The sequence below is a fragment of the Dermacentor silvarum genome, chromosome 1 (genome assembly GCF_013339745.2).
Source record: "Dermacentor silvarum isolate Dsil-2018 chromosome 1, BIME_Dsil_1.4, whole genome shotgun sequence".
Classification (NCBI taxonomy): domain Eukaryota; kingdom Metazoa; phylum Arthropoda; class Arachnida; order Ixodida; family Ixodidae; genus Dermacentor; species Dermacentor silvarum.
Genome location: NC_051154.1, coordinates 320,904,318 through 320,926,173, shown reverse-complemented (window position 1 = coordinate 320,926,173; position 21,856 = coordinate 320,904,318). Strand labels below are relative to the sequence as shown.

At 42.1% G+C, this 21,856-nt stretch overlaps 2 long non-coding RNA genes across 2 annotated transcripts; both read right to left on the bottom strand.

Moving 5' to 3' along the window:
• Positions 1 to 661: 661 nt before the first annotated feature.
• On the bottom strand, positions 662 to 4,566 carry LOC125942275 (uncharacterized). Its single transcript, XR_007464951.1, has 3 exons — positions 4,460 to 4,566; positions 3,192 to 3,295; positions 662 to 1,148 (listed from the first exon to the last, which is right to left on the bottom strand). It is a non-coding gene; the product is annotated as an uncharacterized LOC125942275 (long non-coding RNA).
• A 5,517-nt stretch (positions 4,567 to 10,083) lies between these two features.
• On the bottom strand, positions 10,084 to 20,235 carry LOC119437322 (uncharacterized). The gene is made up of 3 exons (XR_007464952.1): positions 20,153 to 20,235; positions 15,049 to 15,116; positions 10,084 to 10,254 (listed from the first exon to the last, which is right to left on the bottom strand). It is a non-coding gene; the product is annotated as an uncharacterized LOC119437322 (long non-coding RNA).
• Positions 20,236 to 21,856: the final 1,621 nt, after the last annotated feature.

Below are 21,856 nucleotides of genomic sequence, written 5' to 3'. Positions count from 1 at the left end.
AACAAGAGTTCTTTTGAACACGCAACTCTTACATCGGGCAGCATAAAGCTCAATATTTTCGCAGATATATTTGCGACCATGTCAAAATACAGACAATTCATGTGCAAGTAAAACAATAAAATCAATAGATGTGCAAGTAAAATCTGCGAAATGTGACTGGAATGTTAGTCAAAGCAAAATCCACAAAACCGGAGAAGAAATACACCAACTACAAACTTCCAGAGTGATGCACACATCTTCTGTGAGTAAAACATTAAACGCAATGCGTGGTCCTTGTGATAACTACAGAATGTGAGTAGAAATAAACAAATAAGTACAATATTCTTTATGTATTAGAATGAAATGAAAAATTAAAAATGATATTGTGCTGTCCAAATTTATGCTGTTATTTATGAAGGCTGTATTGGCAATGATGACATCAATGGCAGCAGCACGATGGCTTGACAAGTCTCCGCAGTTGCATAGTAAGCTGGGCACTTGATATAGGAAACGGAACAAAGGTGCCAAGAATGGTACCTTTGTTGACTGACATAGAAGTCTATGTGAAGACCAACTGTATGGAAAGTTATGCAGTAGAGCTATTGGTTGAACTTAAGACATGTATATCACTTACAAAGTATACACTTGGCACAGCAGTGGAGCACATGGCACTATCCAGACGGGGTCAAGCATTTGACAATATTGGAGCACTTGGTAAAATGGAGACGCAATTGGGCACTTGGTATACTGCAGAAACGGAGAGCACTCGGCACAGCGGCGGAGCACATAACATAGTACTGGAGCACTTGGTGACTTGGTAATGCACTTCGCAAATGGAGACGCGATGGGACACTTTATATACTAGAGACGTGGAGAGCGCATGGCAGTGGCGAAGCACATAACAGTACTAGAGCAATTGGCACATTGGTGACATCATAAAGCACTTGGCAGTTTTAGACAACTCGGCACACTGAAGCTAGACGCCACGGGTGATAGGTGAAAATACAGCAGGCCTAGGGGACCACGTCACACATGTCCGGGCTGTTCAGTGGCACAGCGCTGAAGAAAGCAAGGTCACACTGGCAGCTAGATGCCGCGGGTGATAGGTAAAGGTACAACAGGCTGAGGGAACCATGTCACACATATCCGCGCTGTTCAGTGGCACAGTCCTGCAGAAAGCATGGTAACGCAAGGTCAAAGAGTTTAACATAAAATACCGAGAGCTAATAACTTTTTACACAGACTTTGGTGAGAAAAAATAATATACCATTTTTAGATATTACGTATGTGTTAAAAATATCGATACTTTAGGCTAAGATTTGCACTCATTAAAATTTTCTACTATATTCTTTCACCGTAAACTTGAAGCGTAGGGAAAAATTTAAAGGGGGCTAAGTATCGTGTAGTAAGCTGGGGAATGGACGAGTTTAGTGTGATCACATAGAAAGATCGCTTCAGTGTATACGCCAAGGTACGTGATATTTCTGTTTGCCAAAATGACTACAGAAGAGTACGTGAAGTGATAAGTTTAAATATTAGCAAGGTGTACGGTGTGGATTCATTTAAAGCAACAACGACGCTAAAGATCATTAGGATAAATATCTGTCTAGCAGTGAACTTAGAGGTACGAGATTTCTGGCTTTAAATTTTCTTGCTTTAAATGGAGGTTGTGGACATAACCCTAAAAGAAGAACTCGTAAGTATCATAGTATCCTAAATAGTATAATGCAAAGCTTTTGTATCAACCAGCCTCCCAAAAACCAAAACTGGTTCTAGAAAACCTATGTAGTACATTATTCAGGGTGGTCTGTGGCGTGCCAGAGTAGTTTTTTTTCAAAATCCAGTATCAAGTCAGTGGTATCGTGTCAGTACTTACATATACAGAGTGATTCAATTTAGTTGCATAAATTTTTTTTAAAATTGCCTGTGGCACATAGCACAATTATAATCCTTGACCTTAACTACTCGATGAGGCGGCCATTACTTCTGCAACGAATCAAAATGCCTAATTGAATAATTAACATAATTATCCTAATAAACCTTTTAATTGTTCGCAAGGCGTATGCACTTGGAACGAATCCTCAGGACTGAACCAGTCTCGAGATATTACTTTTCAGTGTCCTACGAAATGCATGGGCGTTCCAGTGAACTTTTAGAGGAAAATGCTGTTTTATACATTGAAGCAAAGTTAACTGGAACGCCCACGCATTTCGTAGGACACTTTGAAAATTATTATGGCACATTGCAGACGTGGTCAAGCATTTGACAACGTTGGAGCACTGGTAAAATGGAGACGCAAAATGGCTCTTGGTATACTGCAGAAACGGAGAGCACTCGGCACAGCGGCGGAGCACGTAACACAGTACTGGAGCACTTGGTGACTTGGACCACAGACCACCCTGAATAATGCACTATTTATTTATTTACATACTCTCAAGGCCCGAGGGCATTACAGAGAGGAGTGGTGAGTACATATCAAGTCGTTGGCAATCTTTTTGAAATTAATGGTGTCACTAATAGCAGCGATGGAGGCAGGAAGGTGGTTCCAGTCGGCGGCAGTGCGTGGTATAAATGAGTAAAAATAATAGTTGGATTTGCATCGTGGTATCCCCACCTTCGTTTGGTGATCGTTGCTAGGTGAGATATAGGATGGGGGAAGGAACAACTCATCTTTAAGAACAGGATTAGTGTAGTAGATCGTATGAAAGAGGCACAAGCGCATTGTGCTTGTGCCTCATACAGGTTTTCTAGAACCAGTCTTGGTTTTTGGGAGGCTGGCTGATACAAAAGCTATGCAGTATATTATTTATGACACCATGATGCTTACGAGTTCTTTTTTTAGGGTTTAAATGTCCAAAACCTCCATCTAAAGCAGAAAACTTAAAGCCAGAAATCTCGTACCTCTAAGTTCACTGCTAGACAAATATTTATCCTAATGATCTTTAGCGTCATTGTTGCTCTAAATTTATCCACATCGTACAGCTTGCTAATATTTAAACTTATCACTTCACGTAATCTTCGGTAGTCATCTTGTCAAACTGAAATATAATGTACTTTCGCACATACAGTGAAGCGATCTTTCCATGTCATCACGCTAAACTAGTCCATTGCCCAGCTTACTGCACGATACTTGGCCCCCTTTGTGCCTTTCATAGCTGGTTTCAACTTAGAAAAATGTTTCAACCATTGTGACACATATGAAGACACATTACCTTAGCAATGGCAGTTCTGTGCCTGGCAGGAGCGTGACGCAGCCACTCCCAGATGGCTGTTTCTACAGCAAATTCGCTGGTCTCATGGCCAGTCTGGACGGCACCTATGTTAAATAAAGATTTTGTCATTATATGAAAAAAACATTCAAAATCAAACATATTTACTTATTGACACAGTAAGCAAATTACTACATCTCGAACTTTCTCACAGGAAAACTATTTTATCACCTCAACAACTCAGCCAATAAAAAAGATCACAAAAAAATTTGGCGGTGCTCCAAATGCTCTGATGTATACATGTGCAAAATACGCATGCTGCCACTCCAACCACATTCAACCTACATATGCTCTTGTCATTATCAAAGAGCAGATGCGAAACACGTAGCAGGTGCATTTGAAGTGGAAGCGTGCAGTAATTTTCTTTAAATTTATCAACGAAATTTAGGCGAGTTTAAGGCTACACATACACATACCTCGACAGCCCCACGGGGGGTCTTCAGAAAAGTTCTAGCATCTTTTGGAAGATTTCGGAAACACCCGTGTGCTCTTAGAAGTCAGAGAAGCGGTGTCAGGGACCCATGGGCAATGTTACATTGTAGAGCCCACTTTACAAGCGAAGCTGCGAAATTTTAGCTGCTAGTGCTTTGTCTTGCTGCCCGTTCTGCGGTTTCTTGCACGTCAGCGTTAAATACATCGGAAAACCGTTCTTCTGAATACTCACCGGCTTCGGATAGACACCAGTCGTCGAAAACCTCCGCATTACGATCTGAACAATCTGAGCTGCTTTCTGTGCAACCTGGGCCTGTATTTTGTAGCGATACCTTATGCTTTATTTACTAGTCTTATCCACCACTCACAGCCGGCTGATACCGTTGATAACGTGAGCGGACCGTCGCTCTGACCGCTGACCAAGCGCGAAGAGGCATTAGCATCGGAAAGGCATCGCTACAAAATACCAGCCCTGAACAATAAATAGCCTGTAGCCGCGCTACTGCTAACATGCGTTGCGCTTACTGCACTGAAGCTATAGGATACTCGCTTTCGGAGTAGCTCGCTTGCGGCTCACTTTTGGGCATGATACTGCTAGCCCGTCGCGAACGCTTACTGAGCTGCCGGAGCGCAAGGCTGTCGCCTGCCTCGACAGGCTGGCCAAGCGCTTCAAACAATTCGGCAAGCTCGCGGCGTACTCTGCTCCTGACATCTCTCAACATAGTGTTCATAATCAATACACTTAAGCATGCGGGCTACGCTAACAAAAGTTTACTTACCGTTACGAGACAAAGGGCTGCTGTTCCCACCGGAGCTCACATCGCGCCTGCTGTGCCGCCGCTTTCGATGGTGCGATAAACAGACGTTCAAAACTTGCGGTTCGTACGACTTTCTGATCGGTGGGCACTCTGGAGGACGCTAGTGACGATCACGCAGCCCAAGCCCCAACAGCACTTCAAAAAACTAATGCAAACACGCGACTTCAAGTTCACTCCGGCTCCGAAAAGAATGATGCAATCGCAACGCAAATACGCCGCCAAAGCAGGCAGAAGGAAAACGCGAGACGTTGCGCCAGACTGCTTCTTGCCAATTCTTGTTTAAAATTGCTACTATATGTACGTTATTATTTTATAATAATTAATGTGATAATATGTAATAATAATTATACAAAAATGCAACGTTTACAAGGTGTTATCTTTAAAGTATAAACGAAAGGCTATTGATTATTGTAGGCGCCATTTTGTTAAGGACAATTTTCAGGAGTTAGGCGCGAAATTTGAAATTTTACGTTCATTTGCTAGACAAAGTTATTTCGAAGAAACAAGCAATTAGCACAACACTAATACCGATTGCTATACCTACACGTGCACCAACCAAAAATTATCGAATTGGGGCAGGCAAGAGATAAAGACGAACTTTGGATGCATTGATTTATAGCGCGTCGAAACAAAAAGATAGCAATTATGTAATATTGTTTATATTTCAGGGAACTGTCACTTCTTGGGATTATTTAAACTATACAAAAGCAACAAAATAAACAACACAATCATATTAAATTAGTACATGAGATATTAAAATAATAAAACAAAATAGCACAGCAATTATATAATAGAGATTTAGACACAATGTCGTGTGCAATATTACGAGGCTGCGCGGGGAATATACTTACATTGTGGAGTGGATTGCAGATAAGCCTTGAAGGGCAATTATATAAATTAACACGACAGCGTTAAGGGCCCCGTGTCGCAGAAAATGCGGCGCTGGTGTCGGCGTAAGCGCCGGCGTCCGTTGCCGAGAAAATCATCCCGAACCACCCCGACCGCGCAGGTCCTCCGTGTGGCGCAAGGTGTTAGTGAACGAAAATGGAATTTCTCACAGTAAAATCCGTCATAAAAATGGTAAAGTGCGACTTAACCCTAACCTACAGCCATGGTGGCATTGCATTGTAATTTGAACGTACGAGAAAGCAATTCTGTTACGAGGAAACGGAAACACAAACCCCTTTCCCAGCATTTCTAGCATAGTAACAGTGGCGCGCTCGGATAGTTTACTTGCGAAAATGCTATCCAGATGCCGCTCGCCTCCTTGACAAGGTCAAATTGGGACTTAGCCTGCCTAATGCGGTTTGGACACGCGCGCGCGTCGGGGCCATAGCAAACAATTAATAAAGTAATTAAAAAGGTCGTTCACATTTTAATATAAGACGACTCAAATTGCCACTGTAAAAACGTCTTCCGAGCAATCTATTTCTGTTTAAAAGTGAAGCCCACTTTAAGGGGATTGGTGTAAGTTTGGTCTTTTAAGCTGGATTTCCCACATTCTGTGTTGCAGTGAAGCCTACTCATAAAGAAAAATGCGATGCGAACGGGGCCCGATAACTCTATCGCGTTCCACTCTTAACGGCGAAGCTTAAGCATCCTCCATTTTTTGCTGCCCGAGATTTCAATATAGTTCTTAATAACTCAAACATCTCAGGCATTAAAATATATTATAGCACTTCCTAACGTCGGGGTAAATCTATCGGTAATTTCATATCCCTAACTTCGGGCGAGTAAAATATTAATAATAATAATAATAATAATAAACACTCAATAATAACAATAACAGTACACACCACGTAAGTGCATACATACATACATTCATACACACATCCTGCATGCCTACGAAACGTAGGAGGTATGGTTCAAGTGCTATGTGTACCAATTACTTTTATGGTGCCTGAATGATATCCTATGTACATCCATAGTACGTTATCTGGTAGTCTAACATTCATGTAGATAGTACATCTTATAGACATCCATGCATTTCCTTTAAGAAAAGGTACGTACTCGAGACGTAATATGTGCGTCACCTCAAGACGTTGACGTTTGGATCAATCATAGACGTTGAAGAGAGGTTTGTGGTTCACAGGGGGAGGAACAGAAGAAGCAGAAAGCCCAACAGTAGAGGCATTCGAAGAGAAGCTGTGCTGAAGTGTGAATCGAGAGCAACAGACACAATAAAAAGAAACTAGAAATGGCTATTGCTTACTTTATGGTGAAAAGTTGAGCCAACAAATGACATCACATACACTATCAAATGAAGCAGTATTCAAAAACTGCAAATTTCGCAGTTCCAAGCAGGTAATTGTGCTATTTCATAAAAACGTCAACCACTTTCTTGAAATGCCTCCTTGTGTGTGCGTTAAGGCACTGTGTGCGTTAGGGATGGGCGGTGAAAGGCAAATTAACAGTTTCAAACGTTTGGAAACAGTGAAATGCTATTTGGTGTTGTTTTTTGTTTGCATTATAATTAACGATGTCGTTGTTGAACAAGTTATTGCCTGTCCAAGCTACTAAACACATGCATGAGGTCCTTGAAGCTAATATGTTGGGGCCCCGAAAGTACTACTTGAAAACCCTTGAATTTTTTCCTTCAATATTTCTATGAACCCTGTAGGACAACTGTCATGGAGTAGAAAGCTTGGCTGAGCAGGGACTTATACGCAGAGCACAGGAAGACTAGAAATGCAGTAGTAGGCATGGAGAGCCCTGAAATAAAAGTGCCACATCTACTCGTCCGCCTTATGTTTCTGCAGTGACTGTCGCATGTTTAATACAAGTGCGCTTTCTGTTTTACTCCAATATGTCCAACATTACCAACTGCAGTGTGGGGCAGTCCTTCAGCCAGTGCAGAAATATTTCTATACATCCCAGTCAGCTCTGTCATTTGTCCAGCATTGTAATACAAGATTTGTTAAAGTGGTTTAGCAGAATATGAGCAGTATGCTCTTAAATTAGCGGTTTATTTGTATGCACACGTTCAGGTCCTCAGTTTGGTTGCATGATAAATTGCCATACCTCAATTGACACAAGAAACAATTTTATCACAGTTTAATAAAATCCAAACAGTAATAATCATCACAACAATATAATGACATGCATTTCTTTTGGTACGTATACAGCCCCATGTCTTGGCATTGTATAAATTCAACTATATATCACAAGTACTGTCTCCTGACCACTATTATTCGCAGGTGTAAAACGATCACAGTAATTGTTCACGAAATATCACAATGATTAGTGACATACACTTTGTAACTGCTTACATGAGCACAATGTACACAAATGGTCCATGTGTACCTACACATGATCACACAGTGCCACCTGAGTTCTATTTCTCACAAGAACAAAGCAGTTCTTTAAAAAATATCACAGCGCTTAGTGACGTACTTGTTGCAACTCCATTGTAAAAGCCTAATACACACACGTGAACACACAGAACGCTCGCAGTGGGCCTACATGTTAATACCACCACCTCAGTACTACTTCACAAGTGTAAAAGCAACCAAGCAGTCCTTTACAGAATACCACAGTGCTTAGTTACATACATTCCGTAAGTGGCTTATATAAGCTTTATACAAACATGAGAACATACACGAAGCTAGCGGTGCACCTACATAGAAGTGCGGCCATCTGGGCACCATTATTTGCAGGTGTAAGCTCAAAAGAACAGGCCATTATAGTGACACACATTTTGTAACTGCCTTATATAAACATAGTACAAACACGTGAATGCAACAAAAAAGCTTGCTCTATGCCTACACAAAGAGACCAACACAACAGGTAAACACCACTTTAAATACACATGTGACTGTGGCAAAGCGCAGTGCTGTGCCAGTTGAAACTACCACCCAGAAAAGTATTGAGCAATGCTTAAACCACACGCAATAAAGTGCTAAGATTTTGTGTCTAACGTACCTATTTTAATTCAAATTTCTTTATTAGGGCTCTCTTCCAGATAAGGCATCTTAAGAAACTGACCTGATTTTACACCTGCTACATGCATACAATGCACTCAGATATAAGTAACTGGTAATACTAATTATAATAGGCGTTTAGAAACTTGATAGTGTGATGAAGATGCATGACTACAAAAGTGGTGTACCCCTCGCACTTGTTAAAGAGAAGTACGAAACTTGTTCTTTTTCACTTTTTGAATTAATGAACGTCCGGAAACCTCAAACCCACAAAAATACTGCTGTTTTAATAGTGTTATGAATAATTTTTTGTGAAAGCTCTTTACAAGTTGTGGTCTCGTTTCTAGAGGTTGAGCTGTATCATGCAGAATAACATGGAAAGTGGTCACATGGAGTGGTCGCAGGATATGCACCGGGCGATACAAAATATCTTTTGTCAACAAAAAAAAAGGAAATGAGGTCAGCCCTGATTCTCCGTTGATCCCAAAATCTTTGGAAAGCTGCTTCCTATTTGAAACTGATGCTATTTGTTTCAGTTCCTGCACTTGCAACTTGATTTCACTCTCCGATCTCAGATTACACACTCCATGTCGAACATGTTGTGCATAACTATATGACGGTTCAAGGCAAGTTCAACAGGATCGAAATGCAGTCGGGCCAAAGAATTCTTTAAACCTGCTAACGAGTGGGCAGCTAAAGAATGTCCTGTAACGGTCATCACAGCACCAAAAAACCTTTCACGGTCTCTGTCTGTATCAAAGATGATTGCTTCGTTGGCGAGCACTCTCAGAACTTGAATGAAATCTTGAAAAAAATTTAACTGGGCATTATGCTTCTTCAGGTCAGCTGTGTGACCAACCCGCATCAAAAAGATGCTAGACAGTTTAGAACGCTGAGAAGGTGCCAGGTTTAATATTGTTAAATAAGATATACTGAGCTTGCCCAATTTGCCTCTTTTGGTACCAATCGGGTTAGCAAGTTCTGTCATAATACAGGTTGAGAAGAACAACATTTTCTTGTGTATGTTAAAAATGGGATGCGAATGAACCCTTGTTCTTTCCCAGAAGTCACTAAGTACAGAGTCAGTCTGTATTCTGCAGGGCTTCCTTACATAGTCAACAAAGTTTGGGTGCCTTAGCACATTTTGAAGGTGGTTTGCTAACTTTGCAACATAGGTCTTTGCATTTCCTGTGAGCTTTACCAGAGTTGGCGGCATATAGATACCCAAATTTTGATAGTGTAGCTTTCTCAGGCGGTCACTTTTCATTTGCTCAATATCAATGCTTCAGCTTCATCAAACATCTTCTTTACCTCTTCAACGACAACATCAACAACAATCTTATGACACCTGTGTTGTCCTTCTAGTCGGCTACAATGACCAGTTAATCTAGCAACCACACTGACAGTCTCTCTACTATCTTCTAATGGGGGAGAGGTGTATGCCACCATGCGTTCCACATTGTTGTCGCTATGTGGGCCGGCCGGGGAGGCAACAACTGTAATGGGTTTGCATATTTTAAAGTGATGCTTATACTGTGTTATACCACCAAACATAGTCTTGCTCTCGCTGCACAAGAACACTGGCTCGCAGTCGTGGTGAAAAGGTTTCGTATGTTGAGCAGATGAGGTGTATGCACTACAAAAAAGTCAAAGTGGTAGCACACATGTTGCCCTACCAGGCCTGGTTTGGTTCCTTCTGACACTACTGCTGATGCTGACGTGCTGCTGCTTGCCTCGTACTCTGTTGTAGCTGCAGTAGACACGGCAGTCTCTGTATCTATTGCAGCCGTGTCATCTGTCATGGTAACTTCAGGTGGTATCAGGCTCACTTCTACACTCTTAGCACGGTAACGTTTACTAAAGGGGTATATTCTCACAAATTTGTGCACCTATAAAGAAAAGTTACGTAGTAACCTTTATTTAAGTAACCTTTAATAAAGGGCATACTCTCACAAATTTGTAACCTATAAGTTGGGCATAAAATTGTAACCTTTACTTAAGTAACGTTTAATAAAGGGGCACATTCTAACAATTTTGTGCACCTATAAAATAAAAGACTACGTGTACCTATAATAAAGGTTACTATATAGTAACCTTTAGTATAGGTACACGTGGCCTTTATGAATGTAACCTTTCGTGTAAACATACAGTCTTGCAAGGCTTCACACGTGCGTCCATCTGCCCATGTCCATGAATTTAGGACATTGATTCTTCGGCCAACCACCAAACTTCACCGCAATGCACTAGCATAACTCACTGAGCAGAACTTCATAAAAATTCTACTTCAAATGATCGGCCGAATTTCTACAACTTTCGGTTACCAACGTCAGGAGGATACTCGCTTCTGAAAATAGAGGCATTTAAGACTTAGTCATAACTTCTCTGTTGCGTTATATTAGCGCTTTGGTCAAGGTTAAAGCACTGCTATAACTCAGCAGGGAAATTACGACTAAGTGTCATGAAAGCTTATGTTATCGGAAAAAAAGGTATCCTTTCGACGTAGCTAACGGAAAGTTGTTGAACTTCGGATGATCTTCTGAAATACAATTTTTATGAAATCGCTGCTCAGTGAGTTACGCTAGTCCCCTGCAGTGAAGTTCAATGGGTGGCCGAAAGAGCAATGTGCAAAATTCATTTGCATGCGCAGAAGGACGCGTGGGTGACAACGTGCAAGACTGGATGCCTATACGAAAGATTACAAAAAAAAGTTCCCTAAAAATGGCCGCAGGGGTTATGCCTTAATTTCTTGGACATGACTCTGTCGAAAACTAAAAAATATTCAGGTCTTAGGACACAATGACATTTCATTGCTGTGAAAACTTCATAGCGGCGACAGACAGCATTTGCATGATAGTCAATACATTTGGGGACAAAATTTTACTAATTAGCTTTTTTTCATTTCTTTGGGGACATGTAATTGCATACTGAAGGCAGCGAGTACTGAAAGAATACCGATTTGCCATAATTGTGCCTGGCACCAATTTAGAGAAATTGAATCTGCAATGAAGTGCGTTGCTGTTTCAGTTATTCTTTCTGCACAACCTGCAGCAAAGTTCTGTAAATATCTCAGCTAGAACAGCAATGCATTTTATGGCATGTTCGCAGTATGTGTTTTTAGACTATTCTGTGGCAGAATGCTTCCAGCAACCGGATATGAAGTGCTGATTGACCAGCTCTGCCGTTAACCACGATTGTTAATTTACATGATAATCAGTCAAACATTGGTAATATTCGTACTAATTATGATTATTCCAGTTTATTGGCACAATTCGTACTAATGATTATTGCTGAAATTCTGTCGCGATGACTATAAAACTTGTTCCGCAGAAATCAACATTTCGTCTCAAATTCTCTTTTTTAATATTCAAGGACAGACTGGTTTACAACGTGTAAACCTTTGCCACCTTGCTATTTTACAGCGCAGATCAATTACACAAGGCAGCTTCCAGGAATTAGTATAGAATGCAGGATGCATCAAGACAGTTGAACCTTTTGAAATAAGCTGGCACATACTTGGTAATTTTAGAATAAATGTGCAAGACACAAAAATAATTGCTGAAATACACAGTATGTTGCTTTTGTATAGGTGAATGCATCGTATACAGGTTCGTCCCACAACATATTTCTTTGCTGCGGGCCATGTTGAAAGTTTTTTGCAAAAAGTGTCATGTCGTCATCCCATCATAGTGAGATTTCAAATAATTATATTTTGCACAAGTGGAAAGTATATCTGAAAAGGCGGCACATTTCAGAATGAATACGCATTTCAGCCTGCAACATCTCTTGTATCGAAAAAAAATTAGAGGTATGAGACGGCAGCACCCACATTCTGGAAATGATGTGAGTAGCAGCTGTGATAAGGAAAGCTGACACAAAACATTTAGTAAAAATGTCATGATTACTTTATTTGCATATACAAAACAAGGTAACTCAAAGCTTTCCCTTCACAAGCAAAATTACATTTTGCCTTGGTCTGTTTTCTTCTTCACGGCCATGAAGCAATAATGAAAAAAACCTCTGAGTACAGCGCTCCCTGGCAGCACAAATTTCTACAGCATCACGAGGAATGAGGCAAAAAAAAGAGAAATATTGAAGGTTCGTCTACAATATGTTCAAATACAAATACATATAAGTTTTAGACTTCCACGAGGAGGACGATCTCATCCCTGTTGCGAGCACAATCATGTCTCTTTGGTGCTAGTATGTCAGTTGCTAATTCTCCCATCTCCTTGCTGTGTAGTGGAGCCTACAACGACAGAAAAGTAATCTTACAATCTCATAGTTACTTGTTAGCGTCGCCCTGCAAACAACAGCTATTACCATGTAATGAAAGAGACATAAATAAACCACAAATAGATGAAAAGCTACCACAGAACAAATAATTAAACACGCCTAAAGTGAATATACTCTTCTGTCTAGGAAATGTCGGTAACAATAAAAATTAAAGATTAGAAAACTGAACGAAAATGAATTCTCAAGTCAGTTCGTACCCCCCTCTAGTACAAGTACAAAAGACAACACTGCAATAATGTGACAGTTTAACAGTCAAAACGCCATATCAAGTGATTACAAACTGAATATCAGCACAAAACACGAGTTCCGTGCATGAGGTCAATGTTGTGCGTCCACACAAAAGTGCAACAAAATCTTGAGATGTAAGAATAACCAACACGGTGACTGATAGTGATAAAAAATATTACAACAACAGTGTTTATTAAGCGAGCAAGTAGTTTACTTAAATAAAACTGAACAGTGCGAGCATGAGCATGAATTGACGGCAAAATTTAAGACAGACACACCAGTAAATAAATAGTTGAACAGGAAGCATTGCTTACCTAGGTCACAGTTATTGCTGTCTTCGGTATTCATTACAGCAGTCACAACACAAACGATGCTCACCACTCTCAGGTAAGCGAAGAACTTTTACCATTGGCCATCGGCAATGCGTCTCGTCGCAGCGGCCACGCAGCACGCCAAACATGTCCCTGCTCCACGCCCGCCGTCATGGCTTCTTTTCAGTGGCACACGCGCCTTTAGGAGTCTTTTTAGTAACTGTACCACCCGTCACGAGTGACTCAGACACACAACACGCTTGGTAAGAGCACGCCACCAAATCCGAGAGCGGAAAAACGTGCCTAAAGCGATGAAACAAAGCGCGACACGACCGTTTCAAAAAGACACCACCGGCGATACTCTTCCCGGCATGCATCGCGAGAGCTTCGCAATGCGAAGGAGATATGACAGCACTCATGTTTGGCTGAAGCTAAATCGCGTTTGATTACGCCCGGCATCTAGCGCAACTAAAGATCATAATCAAACTATAGTTCCATCAAAGTATCACTGGACCATATATATATGAAGACGCTAATATTCTAATGTTTTAGGATGTTGCTGTTCGTTTGTATTTGTATGTTTTCTCCCTGCTCATTTGGCCGGCCGCCATTGTGGCCTCCCACCGCGAGCGCACGTTCATCTCTCTACGAGACCTTACTGGAGCGGCTGTCGCCCGCTGTCATGTGAATGAAACGGCGTCTTTCAAGCGTGTTAGTGAACGGGCAAAATTGGTGCGTGTCTGGCGTTTTCTAATGAACCTAACATTTGCTGTAATTTAGGAACCACTCCCTCTAATACGTCATAAATACAAAAAAGAAAGAAAAGAAGAAAAAGAAAGCGCGGTAGCCTCAGTTGCAGTGTACAAGTAAGTCTGATTACGAAGCATCTTTCTCGCCCTGCACATTAGTTATTCGACCTGCTCTACGCTTTGATTCTGTCGGTCGTAGAGATTTTACAGTACTCTAGCTTGCGCCCACGTGCGACCTTCAGTCTGCGCCCGCTGTTAGTGGGTGTCGCGTTTCAGGAGAATGTAAAACAAACGCGAATACAGGGAGCATTGATACACACGGAAATAATAAAAAAAAATATTGGGTACAAATATACATTCAATCACCATAATGCATCCGCTTTTAGTTTTTGTGCAGGTGCACAAGTCTATGTTTTATACCACAGCCTAAAATGCCCGCAGCGGTATAGCGGAGGGCTTTCCATCCCATTGAACCGTAGTGATAATTCAAGCCACAACATCGTTTGCCACAATATTCTCCGATGTGTGTTCACTGTTTCTGTGGCTTCTTTTAGATTATAATGGCACGTATGCAGTCAGATCAGTGACGAATGAATTGCTGCTGTCTCTCTTGAGCATACGCTCGTGCAAGATTTAAATTTCTTTTTTACGTTGCGAAACCAAAGACCCCTACTGGTGTCAATCAAATATCAATTTAGTCCAACCTGCCTCATTCCCTCGGCCGCAGAACATATCATATAGGTTAGTCCCGGCTAAAAACACCACATCAGGATCGCAATACGACACAATAATAAGTAGACTTCCAATACATAATGTAGGTCCCCTCAGGCACGAATGCCAACTCGTTTAGAGGTTACAATCTAAAGATTACAAGGCATTTGGCATTGCAGTAACCTTTAAAATATACGCTTCGGCACATGTAACCTCTAGCCGCGACGGAAATTCACGAAAACACAAAGATCAAATTTTTTTAGACACCGAGTAACCTTTATGTTATAAGTTACTGGCAATTATAGGTTAACATAAACGTTACCGTGCTAAGAGTGTACAACAGAGATGTCGTTTGCCCCTTGAGGGCTCTCGTCATCAGGGCCAATAATTTCGTAGGCATTGTCTCCTGCATCGAAGGACCAATAAAAACAGCCTGAATTAATAAACATAGCTCTCAAAAATACGGACATCAAAACCTAATCACAACCTTTGCACATCAGTGACCAGGCTTAATGAATAATACTTGCAGCAGGAGTTACACAGTGGTGTTTGTTCACTACAGTAAAGCCTCATCAGAAGAGATACTCAAAGGGCACGGGAAACATGTATATTGACACCAAAAATTTTAAAAACAGTGAGGAGCTAAACTAGATCACTTTATTATGCATCATTACTAAAGTATGTTTAGGTATATCTGAAGGAATAATTGCTCAGGGTGGTAAAGGGCCCCTAAACCACCTCTCGATATTTCTGAAACATTTCAAGTAAACACACGCATAGAAATCAGAACGCCGTCACGATCAACGATGCCAAACGCGGGAGCGCCACAAAATGAAGAAAACCACCCCGTGCGCCTCTCCGGACTTTTCCTGCACCCCCCCAGTTCGTCCTGACATCACCAGGCTGTCTCTGAGGATGTCACCGGTTTCTGGTGCTGTGGATTGGTCGAACGACAGTGTACGACTGTCGGCAAGGTCTGCAAGCAAAACACGCGCTCTTTCTTCCTCGTCGCGTTGCTCGCCGTGCCATTGTGGGCAGTCAGTGGGGGCAAAGAACAGAAACACCGACAGAAGGGTCTCCCGATGAGGCTCTTCAACACAGCAGCACCCTTAGCAGGACGACAGGCCGGCACGGCAGCAACAGAGCTCATTGGCGAAGGCCTGTTACGTTACATTTGGAGGTGTACTCGGCGAGGAAAAGATCATACCGTGCAGGCGGCGTGTACCAGATCATAGGGTGAAATAAGCGGCGACTACTTTTCGATCATCAAAGAGACGTAACTCTGCTATTACTGCACCGGTGTGAAAAATTCTCGTGGCTACGTGTTTGTTGCCGTATCGTGTACAATGCAACACCGCAACTAAATTTCGACCTCAGGGTGGTTTAGGGGCCCTTTAAAGAAGATGTTCACAGCACTTTTTTTAGTGACTGCAGATTGTATTAGCTTCCTTCCAGCTTCTGGAGTTTACACACTTCACTTTGCAAGCCTCCTTCTTGCTCGCAATACGTTTGAGGTACTCTTAGACGCTCGTCAGCTTCAACTGCCGACACTTTCTGTGCTGCACTGTCCTCGTTGTCCTCCTTTTCTAATTCATGTTTAAGGCGACATGTGCAATTGACTTCTGTGAGGATTGCATGATCTTTAAGTACTTAGGAGCACACGAGGTGCACGAAGTGAATATGTCTGGGTTTGTCGCTTCGAAATAGTCAAGAATACTTAAAAAGTCACCCTTAATAACAAAGGTGTCTCTTGTATGCAATGCTGTTAACGTGTTAACCAATCAAACCATTTTCAAATGTCTCTTACAACCAAGTGTTTCTTGTAACGAGATTCTATTAAATATTTTTCATCTATTGATCACCTGCATGCACATGTATAGTCACAAAGACATGTTGCATGGAATGGGGAACCAGGAAACAGCTCATACTCTTACTTTTTGTCCCTAACATAAGCAGCTGATAACAATATGACAAAAAAGCGGGCGAAGAGGCTAAGATAGAAGATGATCCTTTAGTGCCTGTCGTGTGTTTGACCTCTCTTTTGTGCCGTGTCTCTTGTTTGCGCTCCAAAAACTTTATCAAGTATGCACCAACTAGGCCCACAAAAAGTTCTTCTTTAGCTTTAAACATTTTTTGGGCCCACATCACTCCCTTATATGACATAAGGAAACAACTTGATTGCAGTAATGGCTGCATGTGATCTGAGTTGATTGAAACAAACAATACTTAAGGTTGCCATGTATGTAATTTTATCACTGCGCTTTTTAGATGTCCTGCTGGTGATCCTGGCTGCACGATGCTTTTGATGCTTTTTGGCACGACTGCTTTCTGTTCGTCTCCACTTTTTTTTCTGACTTTCTCCCCTTGCACCACCCTTCTTGTGTAAAGGAGCACACCTGATGTATGAAATCTGTTAACATATGTGCTTCTCTGTGGTCTTTGTTGCATTTTGGCGCTGCACAAATCAATTAAAAATTTCAAGATGTCCCTGCCTTTACTTTACTTGTATATATATATATATATATATATATATATATATATAATGTCTCTTTCATGTTAGGAATATATGTACATTCAGGAGTGCGTGCATGCTCTTCTCCCCTGCTCCAGTGACGCAAAGGAGAGCTATTTGATGTACCATAGTAGAACATTCAAAGATTTTCACTGTACCCATTACATCATTTATCATGTGGATCTGTCACAATACAGAATACCAGTGGTCCATAATATTAGCCCATCGTAACTTAACTGTACATTAGCACGTACCGAGATGCTGTGAAATAGCTGTTACAAAGCAGCTGGTGCTGGCAATTTCAGCAGCAGTGCAGTGGTACAGCTGAGTGCAAGCTGCGTAGAGATAAATGCATATGCATGTTAACAACTCAGTAGTTGCTGACACTTTCGTAAGCTGTACACTGCACAATAAAGTAATCTAGACAACTTTGTTGAAACAAATGCACAGAATTAAAACACCATTTACACACTAACATGATTAACTGCCGCGGACCTCTCACACACTAAGGGATATTACTACTGAAACATCAGTGGAGAGCTCGCAGATTACCACAGTCTATAAAGGACAAGCTTTCTTTGGGGAAAACAGCTTTAACAGCTATTAGTTTTCTTGATCATTTTATGTGCTAGCTTTGCTTTAAGTGTCATGCAGTACTAGAAAATATGAAGTGCCGCATTTCTAGCAGCAGAAGTCGTCGTCAGCCTCATGGTACAACTGATTTTTGCACTGTTTGTGTCAGTGAGCCAACACATACAAAGAAAACCGAGTTCACACCTATACAGTGCCATGTGCACTTCTCCTTCTGAAAACACAGCCACCAGTTAGAATGGTGCTGACGGGAAAGGTTATATAGAGTGCGACACTGCATGGAACTACCACTTATGACTGTATATCTATGATCTGCTGATTGGAGAGGTAGTCACATGCCACTTCTAGTCTCTTTTAGAAGCATTACTAAAGGCAGAATTAAAATTATTCATAAGTCACGAATTTCACACACCCACAGTTTGGTTAAATAACTTGTGAGAAAAAGACATGTTTACCTCGAATAGCAACCCTTTTTCCTGCTGCAAAATGTTCCTGCATATTAATGACATAACTTTACCGGAACTGGCGAGTTAAGAGTGTTGATACGTGACTCACTGGGCGACAATACTGCCTAATACAATTTCTTCACGAACACGAGCACACGTCCCTCGAAGATAATGGCAACCATATATACCTCTGTGAGACATGATTGCACCTTTGTGGTCGAAATGCACGTTAGTACGACATCACCACCTCATTAAAAAACTCAGTACAAGCCAGCAGCCGACAGCATAATGTGAAATTGCAACTGATGTTCACTTACTGGTGGCCTGTGGTTGAGTTACTTCTGACTGGGTGCTGAGAAACACACGTCCTTGGTTAACCCTACAAAACATACAGGGTTATGTGAAATGTTGAAAATGTATACACGCCGGCATTTCATAATTAAGTCGCAAAATTCATTCATTAAATCTATTCATACGTCAAGAATTTCACACATTCACAGCCTGGTTAAATAACTTGTGACGAAACTACATGTTTACCTCGAATAGCAGCCTTTTTTTCCTGCTGCAAAACTTTCCTTCAAATTAATAAAATAACTTTACAGCGTCATAATATATTGTGTGTTTCTCGCAACTACTTGTCGGCACTGGCAAGTTAAAGCGTTGATACGTGACTCATTGAGCGACAATACGGCTTAATATAAATGCTTCACGAACACGAGTACATGTCCCTTGCAGAGAATGGCAATTATATAGACCTCTATGAGACATGGGGTCGTAATCTGAAACGTTACACTTCAGCGATATTTCTTTTTCGCTTTCACGTGCGCGCTGATTGGCTGGTTGAGTAAAATTTATTGACGTTGGTCTCAGCCAGCCAATCAGCTCATCCAATTTTGCTAAAACAGCCAATCATCGAGCGCCTGAAAGCGAAAAAGAAATTTCGCCGAAGTGGACCGTTTCAGAATATGGCCCCAGATCGCATCTTTGTGGTCAAAATGCACGTTAGTACGACCATCACCACCTCATTAAAAAATTGCCCGCCAATCCACCCTGTGAAGGTGGTTGGAAAGCGAAGCTTTTTACGCCACCCTCACCTATGGTGTTGGGCTGCTGAGCACGAGGTCGCGGGATCGAATCCCGGCCACGGCGGCCGCATTTCGATGGGGGCGAAATGCGAAAACACCCGTGTACTTATATAGATTTAGGTGCACGTAAAAGAACCCCAGGTGGTCTAAATTTCCGGAGTCCCCTACTACGGCGTGCCTCATAATCAGAACTGGTTTTGGCACGTAAAACCCCATAATTTTTGTTTACGCCACCCTCACGGTGACTGCGGCGCACTTGATATTTCACACACTACAACGTAACTTTAACCACGGCCTTTATTATTATTTACTTCACAACAATGTTCACTACTGCTTTATGATCGGTGTGATATACACTACTAGACTACCCCATAGTGGGGTAGTCTAGAAAATAAACCGAAGCAGTTACTAGGCTGGAAGGGTTTCGAATGACGTCAACCCTCTTTCAAGCAGCTGCATAAGCTTTGCAACAGCTGCAATCTAATCATACGGACCGCGCCGAGCCTGTTTCCGTTGTTTGCCCGCAGCCCTTATCATCCATCATGTTGGCTCATCACTTTGAAGCTTGTTTTTGTGGTTTTTCTTGCGAAAACGAGTGCTTAGTTGTACGCTGAATGCCTGAATTCAAGTAAGCTATACTGCTATACCTGCAATTGTTAGCGGTTCGTCGGGATCGTTTTTTGATTACAACGACGGACACGACAGAACCCTTGGCTGGTAGAGGTACAAAGCTTCGCTTTAAAATAATAACTCAGTACAAGCCAGCAGCCGACTACATAATGCGAAATTGCAACAGATGTCCACTTACTGGTGGCCTGTGTTTGAGTCACTTCTGGCAGTTGACTGGGTGCTGAGAAATACACGTCCTGGATTGTCCCTACAAAACATACAGGGTTATGTCACATGTTGAAAATGTAACATGCCGGCATTTCGTAATTAGGTCGTAAAACAAATGAGTAAACTAAAGGCAAATGTGATGTAAGCAGAGTACGCATCATATGATAGGCTGTCAACTGGTAATTCATTCCGCGAAAAACCTAATGCAAAGGAACGACTACACACAACGTTGACACACAATTTAACTCGCTCTAGGTTTCTTCGTGTCAAATATAGTCAAATGATTATGTGTCTCGTGGTTGGGGCGTAATTAGTGTAAATTACGCACTCTATTATTTAAGTATAAACCTCATGCACGCGATCTTGCTCGCGACTACGACAAGCGACGCAATGGAGATGGCTGTCGCGTTCGCTCGTCGTCTACAATACGTACCGCATGCGAGCGACGACTTTGAGCGACGTCTCCCCGGTGTTGCCGGTATGAGGGCAGCAAATACGCGCCGAAACTGGCGTGACACGTGCTTTATTATTTTTGTGTTTTACTGTAAATAGCAGCATAAATGTTTCTAAAAGTCTTGCACTTGGTTCTTATCCTTGCACGTATCAAAAATTCGTTTGCTCGTTCCGTGTGACAATTCGTAGCACTCGACTGATGTTCTTTACATCCTGTTTCGGCTTCGCGCTGTTGGCTAGTCGCTCATAGCACTTTCGGGCGACCGAGCAACGAATTCTATATTTCCAGAACCGAGTGATCTGTTTGCGTGACGGCTCGTTTCGTCACTGGAAGCTGTCACTCGTCGTCGTCGCGCACGAATACCCATGTCTTCACGGCGCACCTGTGCGCGCTTTGAATGAGTAGCGCTGTAAAATTTACGTACATGGCATTTAATATAGTTGCTAAACACGGATTCCCTCTGCCCTGTGTCGTGTCTAGTGATCTACATTTACCTGCCCTCTTGTTTTTTTTTTTTGCACTAGCCATACTGTGTAGCACTGCACCTATACGCGCGTCAGTAAACCTCACGACACCAGAAATAAAAAAAAACAAAGAAAACAGAAGTCCCACTCACCAATTCGAGCACGTTGTACTGGGCTGTGCACACCCGGCCTGGAATGGTGCAGCAGGTTCATTGTTCGCGGAACGGCAAAATCCGTCGTACTCACATTGCGGGGCATTACATTGGCCTCGCAACACACCTTTCATATCCACTGGTGAAAACATGTCGCCCTGCTGCGCACGCGAAGGGCGCCGCCAACACAGTTCCAAACTTTGTAACCGGTTTGCGCGAAAAGTCCGCAGAACGGGAGCTTCGACATGGTGCGTCCGCGCGGCTCGGCGGCTCCTCCGATGTCAATCCGAAACTTCTTCTCTCTTGTATATATTTTTTTCTTTTCCTTCGCGCGTGCGTGGTGAGTTTCTTTACGGCGCTCCGGCAGCTTCGGTCGCGTATCGCGCCCTAACATCGGTGTGAGGGGCCGTATACGGACATCGGTCGCGTAACAACGAGTGCATATAGGTAGTACTAGTTGGTTTGGAGGCTGCTTGAAGAGTGTCACGTATATCTCCCTTTGTCCGGCTGCCCATAACCGTTATATTAAGCAGTACATCGAAGGGTGCCGTTTCTAGGCAGGCTATTATCCAGGACCGGACTAAGAGTGTACAGAGGCGAAATCC